Genomic DNA, 17829 nt, shown 5'->3' with positions numbered 1-17829 from the left:
AAGATTCAGATTTTGCAACCCCAAACACCTTGAAATTTCTAATGGTTTATGCTATTAATATAACATCTTCTTCCTTCTCCTCTTTTTCCCTTAAAAATTCTATTTTTTACAATTTGATTGTATAAGAGTTTATTTCCATTAGAGAAAAATCTGTTTGTTCCCTCCAAATTTTTACATTGAGAGCTAACCCCCAACAAAACCGTATCGACAACTGGAGACTTTGGAAGGTGAATGGGATCAGCATTCTTATAAAAGAGGTCCCAGAGAGCTCCTGTGTCCTTTTCACCATGTAAAGACACAGAGCAAAGGCACTATTTTTGAAGCAAAGAGCAGCCCTCCCCAGACACTGAATCTACTGGTGCCTTCATCTTAGACTTTCCAGACTCCAGAACTGTGAGAAATGCAGTTCTTCTGTTTAGAAATTACCCAGTCTAAGGTATTTCATTACAGCAGCCCAAATGGTCTGCTTCAATTACGAATAAGAAATAGAACTAACATACTATAATTAGTGTATATACTTAAATAAAATAGACTAACAATGAAGGAATAGAGGCATAAATATTAACAATTAGGCCATTTTTTTCACACAGCTGAACTGAAGTGTCTGAGGTTTGTGATAGTACTATACAAAGTATAATACCTGCTTAATTTATTTTCTTGTTTTATGTAGCAGTGACCAGTTAGGAAAAGGTGATAAAATTCATAGTTTTACAAGCTCATATACTGAGACAACAACATCCAAATAGGCTTTGAAATATTATATTTTGGTATTATTGCTCATATTACTTATAAATCACAACTATTGGAAACATTTTAAAAATTGGGAAATAGTATTAACTTTAGGGGTAACACGTCATAATAAAATTCTCAAATACTATGACTCTGAACGTTCTGAATGCTAAGACATATTTGCACACCCTTTGTATGGTGCACAAAGAGAGCAAGGGGCATTCTTCCTGCTTGGAGCACAGACCAACCCAGAAACTATTTTCCTTCTTTCTTTCCTTTCAGCAGGGAGATTTGCATTTTTGTGCATCCGCCTGCAGTTAATCAAACATGGAGCACCTCGTGAGTATCCCGGGAAGACTATGCTGATTGGAGGATCACCTGCAAGCAAAAACGCTTTTGAGATGTGGTTTTAAGTAAGCACATGGTTATCTGTTTTAACTTCCAAGAAATATTTTCTTTTCTTTTTTTTCCTTCTTAACACCAAAAGGGCTCAAGCCACATCTGTATGACTGTATTTCTGAACAAGGTGTGCTTGTTCTACCAAGGATATACCAATAATTCAAGGTAATCAGCAGAGTACATTACAGGAAGAAATCTGAACCAACAAGCTGTACAAACAGAATAGCAATCAGAAGATTTAATGCATTTCTGATGTACATTTAAGGTCCTGACACTGGGCCCCAGATGTACATGTGTTGGGCTTTATATTGCTGAGATATGGCCTGTGAGAACCTATTATAGCATATCATCATCCGCACTAGAGGGGCTGGGGAGGGAAAGATTCCATCACACATTACTCCTGCGGATGTGTTAGAGAAACAAATTGTACTCGGAATTGAAAAGTCACAGGCTTATTTGGTCTTAATAAATTCCTGCCAAAAGGCTAAGTGTAAGACTAGAAATACTTCCCAAATGTTGTTACTGTATTATCATCTTTGACATCTCAAGAGTTGTTCCAAGCATCATCAGATATCAGTTCAGGGTTCTCACAATAAAATCTTTTTCTTTTTTTTCCAACCAGCCTTTGACTTCAGGTAGTCATTTTGAGTTGCCTTTGCTTGAGATATAAACATCCCTTTGGCTAAAATAAAAGTGTTGTTTTAAATAAGATGTTTGTCACTGAGCCATTTCCATTGGTTAATATAGATAGCTATTCAAAATTCCAGGTGCTAATCCTTAACTAAAGTTTTCTATCAAAATTTTGAGGGTTTTTGGGATCCTTTGAAATAGATTTAAAACAGAAAAGTAAAAGAGCACACTCTGATCTTTTTGAAGGCAGATTCTGGGTTCTAATTATACTTATGGCTACTGTGTGATATTTGATCATTATCTGTCAAATAAATAAAGGATTATGTAATTAAATGTAATGATGACACATTAAAAATCCTAATGATATTAGCCTAGTTAGCATTTTATAAACCGGGATACCTAATATCTGTTTTGTCAAACTAGGTTCACAGCTTAAACTGTTTCTTTTATCTTATTAACCTACTAAGACTTCATCTCTTAAGAGTAGATTTTTAATCTTGTTATTTCAGCATGATATATATTAAGATTTGGCTTTATTCTAAAATGAAAAATAAAATACTTGTCCAATACCCAAAGAGAAACATGGTTCTCTAATCTACAGGTTTCTAACCTTTTGTAGAATTATATATTGTAGGGTATCCATTAATGCATAAAAATTACCCTGAAATGTGGAGGCCCTGAAACAACAAATATTTCTTTTCATACATTTCTGTGTGTCTAGAAACTGCTATAGCTTATTTGGGTTTCCTGCTCGAGCCTTACATGAAGTTGTAGTCAAGCTGCCATCTGGGACTGCAGGCTTCTCTGGACCCTACTGGGACCGATCATCCACATCCACACCTACCACAGGCGGTCTGCGTGTCCTCATGATGTGCAACAGCTGAGCCAAGACACCTCTCCACAAACCACTTAAGATGGAAACCATAGTCTTTTCATATTCTGATTTGGGGAGGGGCATCCCATCACTTCTGTCACATCTGTTCCTAAGAAGAGACTCAATAAGATGATTGTGGACGTGATGACACAAGAGGATGAAGACACGAGGTGCAGATCACGGGGAGCCATTGAAGGGGACATCTGCCATAAAGAGGGTCAAGAATAAATGCCATTTGCAAGAAACAAATTGCATTATAAGACGTTTTGTAATATTTCAAGACATGTTGAATAGTGAAATTAATTAGCCAAGCATGGTGACGTATGCCTGTAATCCCAGCTATTCGGAGGCTGAGGCAGGAGAATCGCTTGAACTCTGGAGGCGGAAGTTGTGGTGAGCTGAGATCATGCCACTTCACTCCAGCCTGGGCAACAAGAGCAAAACTCTGTCTCAAATAATAATACTAATACTACTAATAATAATAATAGAAAGAAAGAAAAAGAAAAATCGAATCATGAAATTAGGAAGATTCTCAAGAACAAGATCTCTCCCCACCCCACTTACCATCTGTGACTAGCAGCCATATCCATGACATCAGTGGGTTTTAATACGAAAGAAAGGGGTGAAAGATTAGCTGAAAGAATTTGTTTTTGAGCAATGACATATTCCAAGTACTATGTCAATGTCTTTTAGGTATTTCTTTAGTGAATCCTCCTGCAAACCTTTCTTGGTCGGTTCTGTTACCAGATGAATTATCAGGACTGAGACTAAATGTGTTTATGTGCAGGGAGTCATTAGCTAGGACCTGAACACACACCCAGCTCACTGGAAAACCTATGCTTTCTCTCCTACCTTATCATTCCATTGCTGACCTCCCTGGTGGATGAAGAGCTGATTTCTTAGAGCACCTTTTCAGTTGACACTCTGTGGTCCTAGCAAGGCACGTCGTCTTTCTAAGTTTCTGTTTCTTGAACTGCGGAATTGTGAATTTCTAGTCCAGAATCTCTCTGTTTCAGGATAGCCACAACTTTAAACAACTGGCTGGCTTATGGCCTCCCAATTGTTTGATGGTCAAAGAGGGAAATGTGATACAGTAGTCATCAAAATAAAAACAATTCTTGGCCTAATAGACTCTAATGAGCACGTTGCAAGCAGAAAGCTCAGAAAGGGTCATTTGGGTTTAGCAAAAAATAAAAAAGAAAATGAAGGCTTAAACAGAATTAAATATATAAGAATCCTGTTTCTGGTAATTTTTTTTTCTTACCCATTATGAAAAAGTCTTATTCTATATTCATAAAGATTCATCTTTGGTGCTAAAAAAAAAAATTAGGGAAAACTATCACTTGATACATGCATGACTCTACAAATGACTATATGATAGAGAAAAAAAGGTGTTTGGAGTTTGGAGATAAAGCTGTTTATCACTACAGTAATGTAAATAAATTTTTTTACAACTAACAATAAAGAACTCTCAAAGTGGAAGGTGAAATAAATGAAACGTCTGGTTATTTTTGAGAGGAAACATGAATCAAGCAAGTGTGAAGAATATTTGTTAGTGGCAAACACTCCCACATGGAGAAAGCATTTGCAATATAGTAACCACTATGAAATTTATTTTAAAATACCACCAAAGGCAAAGAAACAGCTTTTCTTTAAAGCTAAATGTTCATGGGCAGCTGTGATGTTCTCTGACTGACAACAACACAATCGCTGTCTCTACAAGAGCACCCACCCACATCTCCAGGATTAAACTAGGACAAGTTACGACAACGGAACCATTAAGGTCCATATTGATCTTCTCACATCAGCCTGAAATAGAACATCCTGTTATGTTACAGGCCCATCAGAAGCAAACCCGTTCTTGTCACAGCCTCTATCACTTCAAGGAGTTTCTAACACGAGTGCCGAGAGTAACCTCCCTCTTTCTACCTTAATGCAAAGTTTGATTTGAGCTTCCTGGACAAAAAGGATTCGAAGAGACACTCTAAGACTAAGACTTGCTTTGCTCCTGTGCCCTCCTCCTTTTGAAGTGCTTGTTTCAGAGGGGTGATCTGGCTTCAGAGCAGCCTGGCATTGACTTTGGTAAGTCCCTCCCTTCATTGCTTTAGATTTAGTAGCTGTATTATGATCTGAAAGATTACCAATTTTATAACGTAATCAAAATTCTAGTATGTCCTGTAGATTCCTTTCAAAGTCAGGAAATGGTCAGTACTTACCAGAGTGGGTTTTCGCAGTGAAATCATAATATCTTGCTAAATATTTTGAATTTGTGATATCCATGGGGAAAAAGTGAGATCTTCTTCTTCGTTTTTTTCTGTAAGTGGATAATTTATTATCTCAAAGCTCCTCAGAGGTAGAAAAACACAGATGTAAAGAATTACTAATGATCGTTACTGTAGTGTTCATAATAAACACAACCTTCTTTCAACTCTGTGAAAGAGACAGTGCTACACATAATTATTCCTCACTCCTAATGTGTCTCCTCTCATATAAAGATGATACAAAAGTAATTAGGAATTAATTGAAACTACTGTAAGCTAAAGTTAGTCTTCCAGATATAAGAAGTTTACAACTTACCTAAGGCTTCTTTTTCTGTGTGTTTCAAATAAAAGTCAGTTAGTATTCCTAGTGGAGTAAATGTTTTTATGACTTTGATGGGAAAAGAATGTTCTCCCAAATCAGAGAATATAAAATATTACACAACTGAAACAAGTTTATGTTAGTTGCTCATCCCAGAATAATAATCATGAGAAGAGAACAGAAAGACCAAAGAGGAATCATCGGTGATATTTTGCACTTTAAAAATCCATGTTGAAAAAGTCATGTTGGGAGGAACACATTGTGTTCACTAGAGAAATGAGGAATACTTTCTTCTCTAAGCTGTTCTTGGTAAATATACAGAGAAACTAAAATCTGCATGTAATAATTGTAACCACTAGTATTTCTTGGGTACTCACGATGCACTTTTATAGTGCTCTCCATGCAGTCATGCATTTAAATCCCGGTGGTACTCCTCTACACACAGACGGAGACATGGCCTATTGTTAGATAAAAACTGGTTGTTATCAGTCAGGGTAGACCAGGTATGTTTCAGTAACAAGCCCACCGCCCCAGTGGCTTACAGAACTAAAAGTTTTACCGTTGCGGTGTGGATCTGGCGGTCCACGTAAACAGCTCTCTTCCAAGTGGTGACTCAGGGACTCAGGCTATCAACGAGTGGGAACTTCACGTGTTGGAGTCCTTTGCTTCCAGACTCGAGGACTGGGACTGGAGGATGTGGAGGATAAAGAATGAATAAGGCAGAGCCACTTTTAGATGTATTGACCTAGATGTGACCCCTCACTTCCACTCAAGGTCCATGGACAATAAATTACCGATATGACCCCATTTATTTATTTATTTAGAGACAGAGTCTTGCTCTGTTGCCCAGGCTGGAGTGTCATAGTGCGATCCTGGTTCACTGCAGCTCTGCTGCCTGGTTCGAGCAATTCTCCTGCTTCAGCCTCTCAAATAGCTGGGATTACAGGTGCCTGCCACCACACCTGGCTAATTTTTGGATTTTTAGTAGAGATGGTGTTTCACTATGTTGGCCAGGCTGGTCTTGAACTCTCGACCTCAAGTGATCTGCCCACCTAGTCCTCCCAAAGTGCTGGGATCACAGGCGGAAGCCACCGCGCCCAGCTGATATGACCTCATTTAGATACTTACAGGCAGAACAATGGAATCTAAAAAATTATTATGAGCACTTCAGGGAGATGAATACATGTTGCTCAACTCTACCATCAGTTTCTGTCATGAGACCTTGATATTTGAACTCTTGGCCCGATTAAAATGCATGCAATACCTGAGAAAGACAGAGGACTGGACTCTAAAGAGCTCCCTGGCTCCCACATTGACAGAACCTCTGGTGGGCAGGGGGTGGAATAAGAACAATGAGAGGACCCTTTGCACTCTGCTCGACAAAGGGCTATTGTGGGAAGAGGTTACTGTTTACTGCTGTGAAGAATAGTAAAAACAGCTAATGGGGCCATACCTATGGTCTGTGCATATTGGTAATTATGCAGAAATATTCTGAACTGGGGTTTCAACTCACCACTGCAAGATTTTTCCACACATAAGTGGATGTAGTCATTGAAGGGTTCCTAACAGGAAGCAAACTCCTGAGAAAGCTATTAGCAGTTTAGTATTTGCAATTCATGTGACACTGCTTGCCTTAAGGGATATCATCCACAGAGTCCTGTTTGGTTTAAAATGTAACTCTCACAGTGGAGTAGGTTGAGCATTCAGATCTCAGCTGGGTTTCTCTTGAATTTATTAACTTACAAATGGAAATACACTTAAAATAGTTTACTATCTTTCAGTAACGGCTTCTTAACTTCCCCATTTCCAGAAGTGGTTCCGCTCTCCCTAGGCTTGTAATCTTGTAGTACCTCTGACTTCTCTTGCCCTTGGCACTCAAAATGCCATCTGTTTACCAAATCCTCTAGGTAGTTTCTTCACAACAGAGCTTTGAATCCTGACTTTCTCTTTATTTCTACATTTTGACTACAGGTTCTAACCACTCTGTAATTTTATTGCTCTGTCTACTGCTAACTAATAATAATATATTTCACATACTTCTAAGAATCAGCATCTGCAAGCACCTTGGTCCCTCTGTTACTTTTCCCCTCAAAGTTTACAGTGAGCCGGGGAAAGACTTGGAATAAGAGCACTGACCCTCCCAATGTAACCAGAGCTTTACATTGGCTGAAAGAAATTCAGAATTTCAGGAACCATACAAACAGCACAGGATAGACTAGTAGATGCAGAAAACTCCTTAAAAATATGGGGAAACATTGGCTCTCCTGGTGACTTCTGGCTATGTCAGAGTGCCTATAGTTACCTATGTAATTTCACTTACTGAAGTCCTCTAGATCTGTTGTCTTGTTCTCATAATTAACGTCAACCCCTCACTAAAGCTCAGAGATCATTTGCCCCAGGATTCTATTTTTGCTTTCATTAATACTCTTCTCTTTTTTCTAAGATCAAAGAAAGAGGCAATGTTTAGTGAATGGATGCATAACAGATATTTAACAGGATGTCAACGGTAGTTTGACTAGTAGTTCCACTGTTGGCTAATTATGCTGCCTTTCATTTCTAGCATAAAGTGGTCCAGCTTGGTCACTATAAATGGAAGGCAATAGGAGAGGATTCTTCAGATACACAACAACACATACCAGGCAGTGCAAAAGGCTCCCACTCATAAAATGTAAAACAAAAAACACATACCATAGATGATTTGGATTTTACTGAAAGTGGTGACATTAACACACACGCCTCGCAGGAAAAGAATCGCTTCTGTTTCTGCAATAGACACTAAGGCAGAAAATATTTCATGGTCAATGAATGGTCACAGGGCAGTTGAGTCTACAAGTTGTCAACACAATCACAGGAGGAGAGGAATGAAAAGCAAATTGACTGTTAAGTACTCTGATAAGCCTCCTTAACACGATTCTCAAAACTCACAGCCCTTCTGCCCACAAACGTACAAGTTTAAAATCACACGATTACAGCGTACACCTGCAAACCCCACTGTGCTGCTTGATCTGTGTATTTTACTGTAGGTCAAGGCAGTTAATCACTGAGGGCCTCGGGGTAGCCACAGAGAAGCTTATTTATGGGCAAATCAAGAAACTGAAATACTGAACCGTGCCTGATTAGCTGCACTAATATGCTACTTGTGGCTAATTTCTGAGCTGCTTAACCCACAGGTGTTTGCCCTCACCCATAAATCATGCCGTCCACCTCCTTTTTGCACTCTCGGTCTTACCTTGCATATAGATAGCCTGTTTAAATGACAGGCAGGAAATAATGGACGGTGCACTAAATCACGCCAGTGCTTAGTCAACTGGCTCTCCTCTGAAACAAGTCGTGCAACCTTCCCAGTGCCCAGCTCATTTCAGATGTTATTGTAACCCAAGTCTTATGTGCCACTAAATGCAACCTTTCAAAGGTACAAAGCGTACATTTCCCCATTTTTATTTATTTTACTTGTAGAGCACACCCTTTGCATAAGACAGCACCATTAAAATTTCCACTCCAGCCAGCAGTGCAATGAAGCAGAACAGAATCCCAATGACTCCAATGGTGAAAGGAAACTCTCCCAGGGGCTTGAGCAACCATGGCCCTCCACTTACTGTTAATTTATTTTCTCTAATTAAAGACGTTAATTAAATGGATCACAAACCAAACAATCTAAACACTAAATAATATGGGCAGGAAATGCTTGGTTTGCATACAATTTGACGCCCTAGAGTAGTTCTTTGTTTTAAATCAACCTACAGGTCAATATGAAAGCCAGTAGCTATGAAAATACGTATTTTACATATATTTACAATGTTTGTCTGTGCTTGGAACAGAAGAAAGTGTGGGACTTGGCAGGAATTTTTTTTTTCAAGCTCCAGTTAATAAAACCCATAGGAAAAACTATTAATGCATAAGTGCTGAATGAAATCATATAAATAGACATATGACAAAATAGTAACGACGAGATGTGGTGTCACTATATTAGGACAAGTGAAGTCAGGGGCGTGATGCGATGGAGGCACTGTACAAGAGCTCCTCAGCTAAGGAGAGAAAAAGTTGTTTGAAATGTTCAATTACCTCTAGGAATTTTACATATCTCACTCTTAGACTCTATGATAAAAATAAATTTATCTGTTGTTTTGACACTTTCTAATTGAACTTCAATAGCCAGCTATCATGGCAAGATTTTGGTCATAAAGTATTCTCATTCTTGGGAATTCACTTTGAAACAAGATGGAATATCAGAAACCAAGATTATCTTCTGGCTGAAACACTGAAAAACTGATGAACTATACAACGTATTGGATCTCGAGGTGCTGAACACCCAGCAATGAAGATCTCTGATAAGGCCTGTGATTGTTCTAGGTTAGTACCTTGCGAGAGTTCAAGCCAGCAGGCAGGGACAGGGAGCCCAGATGGCGCCCAGAGAGTTAAAGAGGTGCAACGGAGCACCAGGGGGATAATCGTGGTTACAGGTTTGCAGAACGGGGTGGCAACAGGGAGAGAAGTGTATAAAGATAGTCCTCTTGAAAACTGTAGAGGATCCCTTCAGAATGTTCAGCTAAGACTTGATCAGAACACATAAATGAAGAAACCATCAGAAAGAACAAAAAGTATCAGTGTTGGTCACTCACCCAAGGCTGAGATAGCATCAGTTTTCACCAGACAGACGGGAAAACTCATGACCCATGAGCACGGAGGGGAACAGTCAGTAAGGTCTCATCTGAGGAGACGAGAATAGCTCGTCATGGACCAATCATTGCTTCTCTTCCACCTCACAGACTTTAACAACAAGACCTGAAGGATCAGACTGTTTTCAGGTAACATAACTGTGTCTCATGAAAAAGATCTGAAATATTTATAGAAATATAAAAATATCCAGCAGCCAAAAGATATAATTCACAATGTCAGGAATGCAATAAAATATTACCAGACATTTTTAAACACAGAAAAATATGAGCCATTATAAAGAGAAAAAAAAATTCAGTCAAAAGCAGACAAAATTACACAGATGTCAGAATTAGCAGAGAGACTTTTTTTTTTTCAAATTGTACTGCATATGTGCAGAAAGTTCAATAAAGATTTAGAAATTATTTAGGAGACTCAGTTGAACTTCAATAAGTGAACACTATATATAAAGTAAAAATTCAGTGAACGAGATTAATTTTAGTGTAGACACTGCAGAAGAAAATATTTGTAAACTTAAAGACATTGCAAAATAAACTATACAAAATAAAAGACAAAGAGCAAAGAGAATTAGAAACGAACATAGCATCAGTGACCTTTGGGAAAACTTGGAATGGATTCATGGACATGCACGTGGACTCCCTGATAATGGAGGGGGCCAGAGCAAAAGCTGATTGAAGAAATAGTGTCTGAAAACTCAAATTTCTTGAATACAACAAAGAACAGATCCAAGAAATGCAACAAATCCCAAACATGAGAAACCTAAAACAAACCAAAAAATATATACTTGGTCCATCATACTTAAAGTACTCAAATCTAACAATAACACACAGATCCTATAAGCAAGCAAAGAAAAAAGACACAATATATACAGAGGAACAAAGATAGGAATAACCACAATTTTCTCTTTGAAAATAGTTCAGAAGAAAAACTTCCAACATAAAATTTTCAAGCACAATAAAAACAATGTAAAATAAAAACTTCCAGCATAAAATACTAAAACACAGGTGAAATAAAGATGTTTTTTACATTCATGGAGATTTTTTACACATACAATTGATAAGAAGCAGATATGCACCAAAACCAATCTTACATGTTTTTCAGAGAGAAGAAAGATGTTACCTGAAAAATGTGATTATAGGCAGTGGAATGGAGAGCACTGAAAATGAAACTACATGAGTAGCTTATTTTCTTATTATTTAAATCTCTTTAAAAGCCAATTAATTTTTTGTATAAAAATAATAACAATATATCACCATATTTATAATATAATGTAAACTTGAAATATTTGACAATACCACAGCATAAAAAAATAAATAAAAAGAGAAAAGAGATTTGAGAGTTGAGTAAATACAATTTTATTACTTTATAAGCTTTCTACATTTTTTATAACATGGTATAATATCACTCGAAGTGGGACTGTGATGAGTTAGAGTAATAAGTCAAAATTAAGATAAAAAGGAATCCTTAAAAATAATTAATTATTTCAAAGGAAGCCAAAAAAAAAAAAGAAGATGAGAGCAAGAAAGAACAGAGGATACAATTAGAAAGCAAATAGCAAGACAGTAGATTTAATTTCAAAATTTAACAAATAAAAATGGTGTAAACACCCAAATTAAGAGGCAGAGATTGTCGGATTTAAAAAATAGAGGCAAACTATATTTTATCCCTACAATACACATTTAAATATAAAGACTCAAAAATAGATTAAAAAAATTTTTTTAAAGTCATGATAGCACTAATCAAAAGAAACTGTAATGACTTTAATCAATATCAGATAAATATATATATATGAGAAAATAATATCAGCACTGTAAGTTAAGTCATTATCAATTATTCAAGAATCAATTTATTTGCTAGGAGCTGTGGCTCATGCCTGTAATCCCAGCACTTTGGGAGTCTGAAGCTGGTGGATAACAAGGTCAGGAGTTTAAGACCAGTCTGGCCAAGATGCTGAAAAACCATCTCTACTAAAAATACAAAAATTAGCCGGGCGTAGTGGTGGGCACCTGTAATCCCAGCTACTTGGGAGGCTGAGGCAGGAGAATCACTTGAATCTGGGAGGCGGAGGTTGCAGTGAGTTGAGACTGCACCACTGCACTCCAGCCTGGGTGACAGAGTGATACTCCGTCTCAAAAAAAAAAAAAAAAAAAAAAAAAAAAAAAAAAAGAAAGAAAGAAAGAAAAAAAAAAAAGAATCAATTTATCAGGAGGACTTAACATTCTTTAAGTGTTATGAAACCAATAACAGAGTTTCCAAATATATGAAACAAAACTTGATAGAACCATGGGAAAAAATAATAAAACCAGCAATTGTAGCCCAATATGTTAATGCTCCCTCTCAGTGATTGGTGTAACAAGTACAGAGAAAATCAGTAAGGATACAAAATATTTAAACAATATGAGTCAGCCAACATTAAGTGACATTTCTAGAACATCCTATTCAACAGAGGAATGCACATTTTGTTGAAGTACAGAGGAAACATTTACCAAAATAGAGCATATTTGGGGTCATAACAAAAATCTCAATATTCTCACAAAGCATTTTCTCTTACTACCATGGTGCAATTAGAAGTTACTAATAGGAACATTGAGAAAATGCTAAGTATTTGGAAACTAATATCCCACTTCTAAGGAACCTATGTATCAAAGAATGCACTAAACATTAAGAAACGAGAAAGATTTTTGGTCTAAAGAAAAAAATGAACAAATTCAAACTTCTGAGAGGCAGCTAGAGTGTTACATGGCACGGGGAGTGGAGAGATTACAGTAATAGATGTCTGGATTCGAAAGCAAAAAAAAATCTCATGTCAATAACTTCAGCTTTCTAGTTAAGGAAGAACAAATATGCGGCAACAAAGAAAATAATAGAGGACAGAGCAGACAAACATGAAATAAACACCAAAAAAAAAAAAAAAAATCTCCCAAATCAAGGAAATCAAATATTTTTTCTTTAAGAAGATCCATATAATTGACATAGACAAAATTTACCAATGTCTTGTCTGAGAGAAGTGACATCGATATAGATTCTTCCTAGAATAATTTTTGTATCTCAACAAATGCCTCAAAACAGGGAATTGAAAACAACATGCTAATGTTATTATCCATCAGGATTTATTATAAAACTATAGTTACCAAGATAGTGTGGTATTGACATAGACATAGATCAATGGCAAAAAATACAGAGCAAAAACAGATCCACACATATGACTACTGAGTTTTCACAAAAGTGCAAAGGTAAATCAACAGAGTAAAGATAATCTTTCAACAAATGATGCTGGGATAAATGGGTTTTCATGTGCAAGAAAACGAAAACAAAACAGAAAAGAAAAATTATACATCAATACCATATGCAAAATGTAATTCATAATGAATCATCAGACATAAATGTTAGCTTAAAACTATAAAACTTATACATGATGCCTTCTTCAGCTTCATAAATATTATTTCTTAGAGAGCTTTTTACAACAATGCCTTTCCACTTTTTTCTAAGCATAACCCAGTTTCCCCCAAGCACACAAGTTTATCATTACATTTCAACTTATGATTCTGTAATACATCTGAAAGGAGAGCATACTCTCCTTGTGAAAATATTAAATGTGCTTTGGGATCCAACTCGCAATACTTAACACAATGAATCTCATCTGCCATTGGCACCTAAAAATTATATTCCCTATTTTCCACTATCTTAAAAATTATATTCCCTGACTTTGCCATTGCTTAAAACATCTGTGGCTATTCTTAACAGTTATTATAGTTCTCCATCCTTGACACTATTGTGCAGTCTACTTAAACTACTTAATGTAGTTTAATAATACTCGTGAGGTTCTATAAATATGCTAACTTCTATAAATTTGCTAACCATTGTGTAAAGAAACTTCTCTTGTCCATCTTTATATTTTTCAAAGCCCCTGCAGTTCCTCATATTTGCAGTTGTTCATGACTTTTAGTATAAATTTATGTTCACATTTTTAATTTTCATTTATGATTGTAAAAAGTTTAATTGTATTAATTTTCTTTCCATAATAAAATCTACTTATAAATCTCACAATCTCCTTTCCTTCCAAAGAAATTTTAGATCATGAAAGGAGGAGTCTACCCTCATGTAAGACATGACATATCACCTTCCTTTGGACCAGAGAACGTGTTTTTCTGTTAAATAATATATACTAACTCTTCATGCTCCATGTGCTGATGAAATAAACAACAAAAACAATCAACAAGCCAGCACATGCTCAGGGGCCAAAAGAGGTTGAATGTGACCATATTCATAAAATACAGATCATGGACATAGTTACCCAGGAGAGGACATGATTTCCACGGATGTAGGACAGGCTGCAAAAGAAGTCCATGTCCTTGAGATGACATCTGCACAAGAAATGAAAGCTAAATTTACCTGGTTAACATAAAGCCATTTTTTTTTTCGTTTCATTGTTTTGACCTTTATATAAATAATGAGTTTAGAGCAATATTGCAAAATCACGTGCCATTTGATTTATATAGCTCTTATTGCTTAGCTTGGCAGTATGGTGATAAGTGAAACTTCTATTCACTTGAATACACCCCTGTATTTACTGTACTATTATATAAAAACAGCTAAAACTTCTTCAAACTTCGGGAAGGGACCCCTTTTAATGAACGCACCGCTAATAATTTAATGAATACACACATAAGATTTACCTCAAGTTAAACTATTCATCACAGTATACTGACCTGGGATGCGTGTCATTTGAAAAGTTCAAGATGCCGTTTCACCCCAACTCAGGAAGGCATCCACTGAATTTTGGTGGTGGCAGTAGTTTCAATGGTCGTTAAAGCCTGTCCTGCACCAGCATTAACCACATTTGCTGGAGCTGCATTTTGAAGAAAATATGATGATTGAAACAGAAATGGAGAATAAGATGTCTAATATAGTACATTCAAAATAACGAACTGTATTTTTCTCATGATTTTTAAAGATAATCTTGGTTTATAAGAAGAACTGGATAATCAGTGGATCTTCTGGTTCTCAGCGGCTTTTGTTTCGATTGTCTTCTCCCAACCTGTGGTGGCATTTTTGTTACCAACTTCTAAACACCAAATCCTCAAGATTAAAATGCTATCATCATCCTAGCAGAAGTTATGCTGCAGTTACCACTGGAGTAACTAGATGAATGGTTTTGGATGAGTAACTGGAAACAAAACATGGAAGACCACACTTTCGTCATCTCCTGCCTTCTCGAAACATTCTCTACCAGCTCTCTGTTGTCACTGTCCCAACACCAACCCATTGCCTCTGTTGTTTATGCTAATTCTGAACAATCATCTCAAAAATACAACTCTCATTGTATTTCTATCCATGGACAGCTCCCCCATGTCTTCCCATCACCTGAGGGTTCCCCATGAGTCAGGTGGTCCACTGTAATTGCAGGGCCCTGAAAAGTGGAAGAGAGAGGCAAGAGAGGCAGTGCAATACGATGTGAGAAGGACTCAGTTTGCTGTTTCTAGCTTTAGAGATGGAGGAAAGAGCCATGAGGCAAGGGATATGATGACCTTTGGACAAAGCCAAGAAACAGATTCTCTTCTAGAGTCTCAGAGAAGAAACCCAGCCCTACCCACACCTTGATTTTGGCTCATTGAAACCTGTGTCATATTACCCAATTGAACTGGGGTTTGTTCACCCAACACATGCAAGCCAAACATCCACATCGAGGTTTGCAGCAGTAGAAAGGAGGGTGTTTATTTTTAGGGTACTGGACAAGGAGAACTAGGCAGCTCATGCTTAAGACCTAACCAACCCCATGCCTTGTAAACAAGGGTTTGTAAGGCCAGGGGAAATTTTCAAGAAAGTAGAAATTATAGGCAAAATTGCAAATCAATACTTAAGAAGCAAAATTACAAATCAATACCAAACATTGGTTTGGCCTAAAAAGGCAGGATATCTTGAAGCTGAATCTTACAGGTAATAGGTGGATTTAACGCTTTTCTGATTTTCAATTGGTTAAGGAAAAGAAGCTTTGCTTTAAAACGTGGGGTCAGCAGAAAAGAATGTTAGCTCTGGCTTGTGGGTATGACTTCCTCCAGGCCCCTAAGGAAGAAATTTAGGAGAGAACAGTGGTGAGTGTTCAGTCCTCAGTCTACCTTTATCTGAGGTCTCCGTGCCAGCAGATACTTTTGGTGGGGGTCCATGTAACTCAAAGATATATGTTAAGCTGTTACCTCTGGTTTCTGTCGGGAACCAAACATCTCATGGCTCTCCTTTCCTTGGCTGTTGTTTTAGGGGGCTGTTACCTTCTTGCTTATGAAGTCACCCTTTTACTCATTTACTTCTTGGGGCGAGCTAGGTGCCTGGAATTTCTCTTGAAGGAATTCAAGATTTTTCTTTATTTTTATGCTTGTGGAAAGGGGGTGCTGACCCCTAAAACAGGTCCCTGCTCCACCTCCGGCAGACATTGGTAATAGAAGTCTAACGCACATGGCTTTGCATTCATTTTTACCGGCAATACCCATCATACTGACAATGGATTTTTCTGTAGCTTGTTGCTCTTCTGCATTAGACTAGCAATTTCCATAAGGGCAGAGACTTGATTCTACTTCCCACTGTAATCCAGTACGCGGCACACAGCCCATGGCACAGTCTGTTTGTAGAATGATATTAGGGTCTTTATAATCTCTTACTTGTTAAACAATTTATCTTAATTTATATATTTTTTATTTTTTTAGAGAGAGGATCTTGCTCTTTTACCCATGCAGGAGTGCAGTGGCACAATCCCAGCTAACTATAGCTTCTAACTCCTGGGCTCAAGTGATTCTCCTGCCTCAGCCTCCCAAGTACTATGTTAATTTATTTAAAAAAGTAAACATCATGGCTTAGACGAAAGCATGAAATGATTAAAATGAGGATATTAGTTCAAAGTGTGGGGAGGAGGGACAGTTCTTAATTGACTTCTACCATTTCCCAGGATTGATTTGGTGTTGTCCGGTTCATTTTAATCCACCGACGTAGAAGAGAGACAGGCTCCTGTACTGCGTCAGGCTGGTAGGGCAGGGCAGGGCTGCCATTACCTTGGAAAAATGGATTGCAATGAAGGACAACCATGGTAGAATGAGAGTATGGTCCAGAATCAACCAGAAACTCTTCTCACTGGAGAGTCACAAACCAGAACTTGGGGAGTGAGGAGGGGGAGTAACTAAAAACACAAGGAGGAGAGTGGGCATCTCAGACCCTGATCAGCAACCCCGAAACTGCAGGTGTCAGTTGGTTCTCTGCAAGGCATACATCAATCTTCCCTCCTGAGACGGGGGCTACGTGATGATGTCTATATGTTTCTATTACATTGACTCAAGATTTCTTTAGGCAAATAACTATGAAAAAGTCATCTGACAATTCCAAAAAGAAAAATGCATGAGGTGACTAGGGAGTGGCACCAGGAAGAGTTATTGTTGCGCTACACAGACAATTCAGAGCTGGCAGAAAGTGTATTATAGACAGGCAGGGTGGTTCCAGGATGGGAATTAAAAGGGCACCCGCTAAATCTGTCAGCAGGCACTTTCAAGATGTAGCACCAAAGAATTATATCAGAAAGGTCACTCAGAGAAATACGAGTGTCACAAAGTTAAGTACATCAAGAGAAGATCAGATAATAGGAAATATCTTTTTTCAAAGCTGAAACGATATATTGCAAAAATGGTAAAGTGAAGCACACGGCGGATATAAAGGGAAATCAAGACGCTGGGAAAAAATAAAATAGAAGCGTAATACAATAGAAGTGAAGCTGTAGAAATCATAAAAGAAATGCTTGGAAACAACAGTGAAACTTATTGAATAAAGCAAAATTTATTCAGAACATTCAGATGGCAAGATTCAGAAAAATAACCCATGGATTGGCATTCTGGCTGATTGCAAGATGCTGTGAAGAATACATTTTTTAAAAAATTGTCATATGTTCTCATAGAACACTGTATGAA

General features: G+C 37.4%; 1 long non-coding RNA gene across 1 annotated transcript; it reads right to left on the bottom strand.

Annotated features, from left to right (window-relative positions):
• Positions 1-743: 743 nt before the first annotated feature.
• On the bottom strand, positions 744-2715 carry LOC139363651 (uncharacterized). Its single transcript, XR_011624370.1, has 2 exons — positions 2521-2715; positions 744-1107 (listed from the first exon to the last, which is right to left on the bottom strand). It is a non-coding gene; the product is annotated as an uncharacterized lncRNA (long non-coding RNA).
• Positions 2716-17829: the final 15114 nt, after the last annotated feature.

The sequence above is a fragment of the Macaca nemestrina genome, chromosome 6 (assembly GCF_043159975.1).
Source record: "Macaca nemestrina isolate mMacNem1 chromosome 6, mMacNem.hap1, whole genome shotgun sequence".
Lineage (NCBI taxonomy): Eukaryota > Metazoa > Chordata > Mammalia > Primates > Cercopithecidae > Macaca > Macaca nemestrina.
Note: the sequence above shows the minus strand (reverse complement) of the source record. Positions and strands in the feature narration are given on the sequence as shown.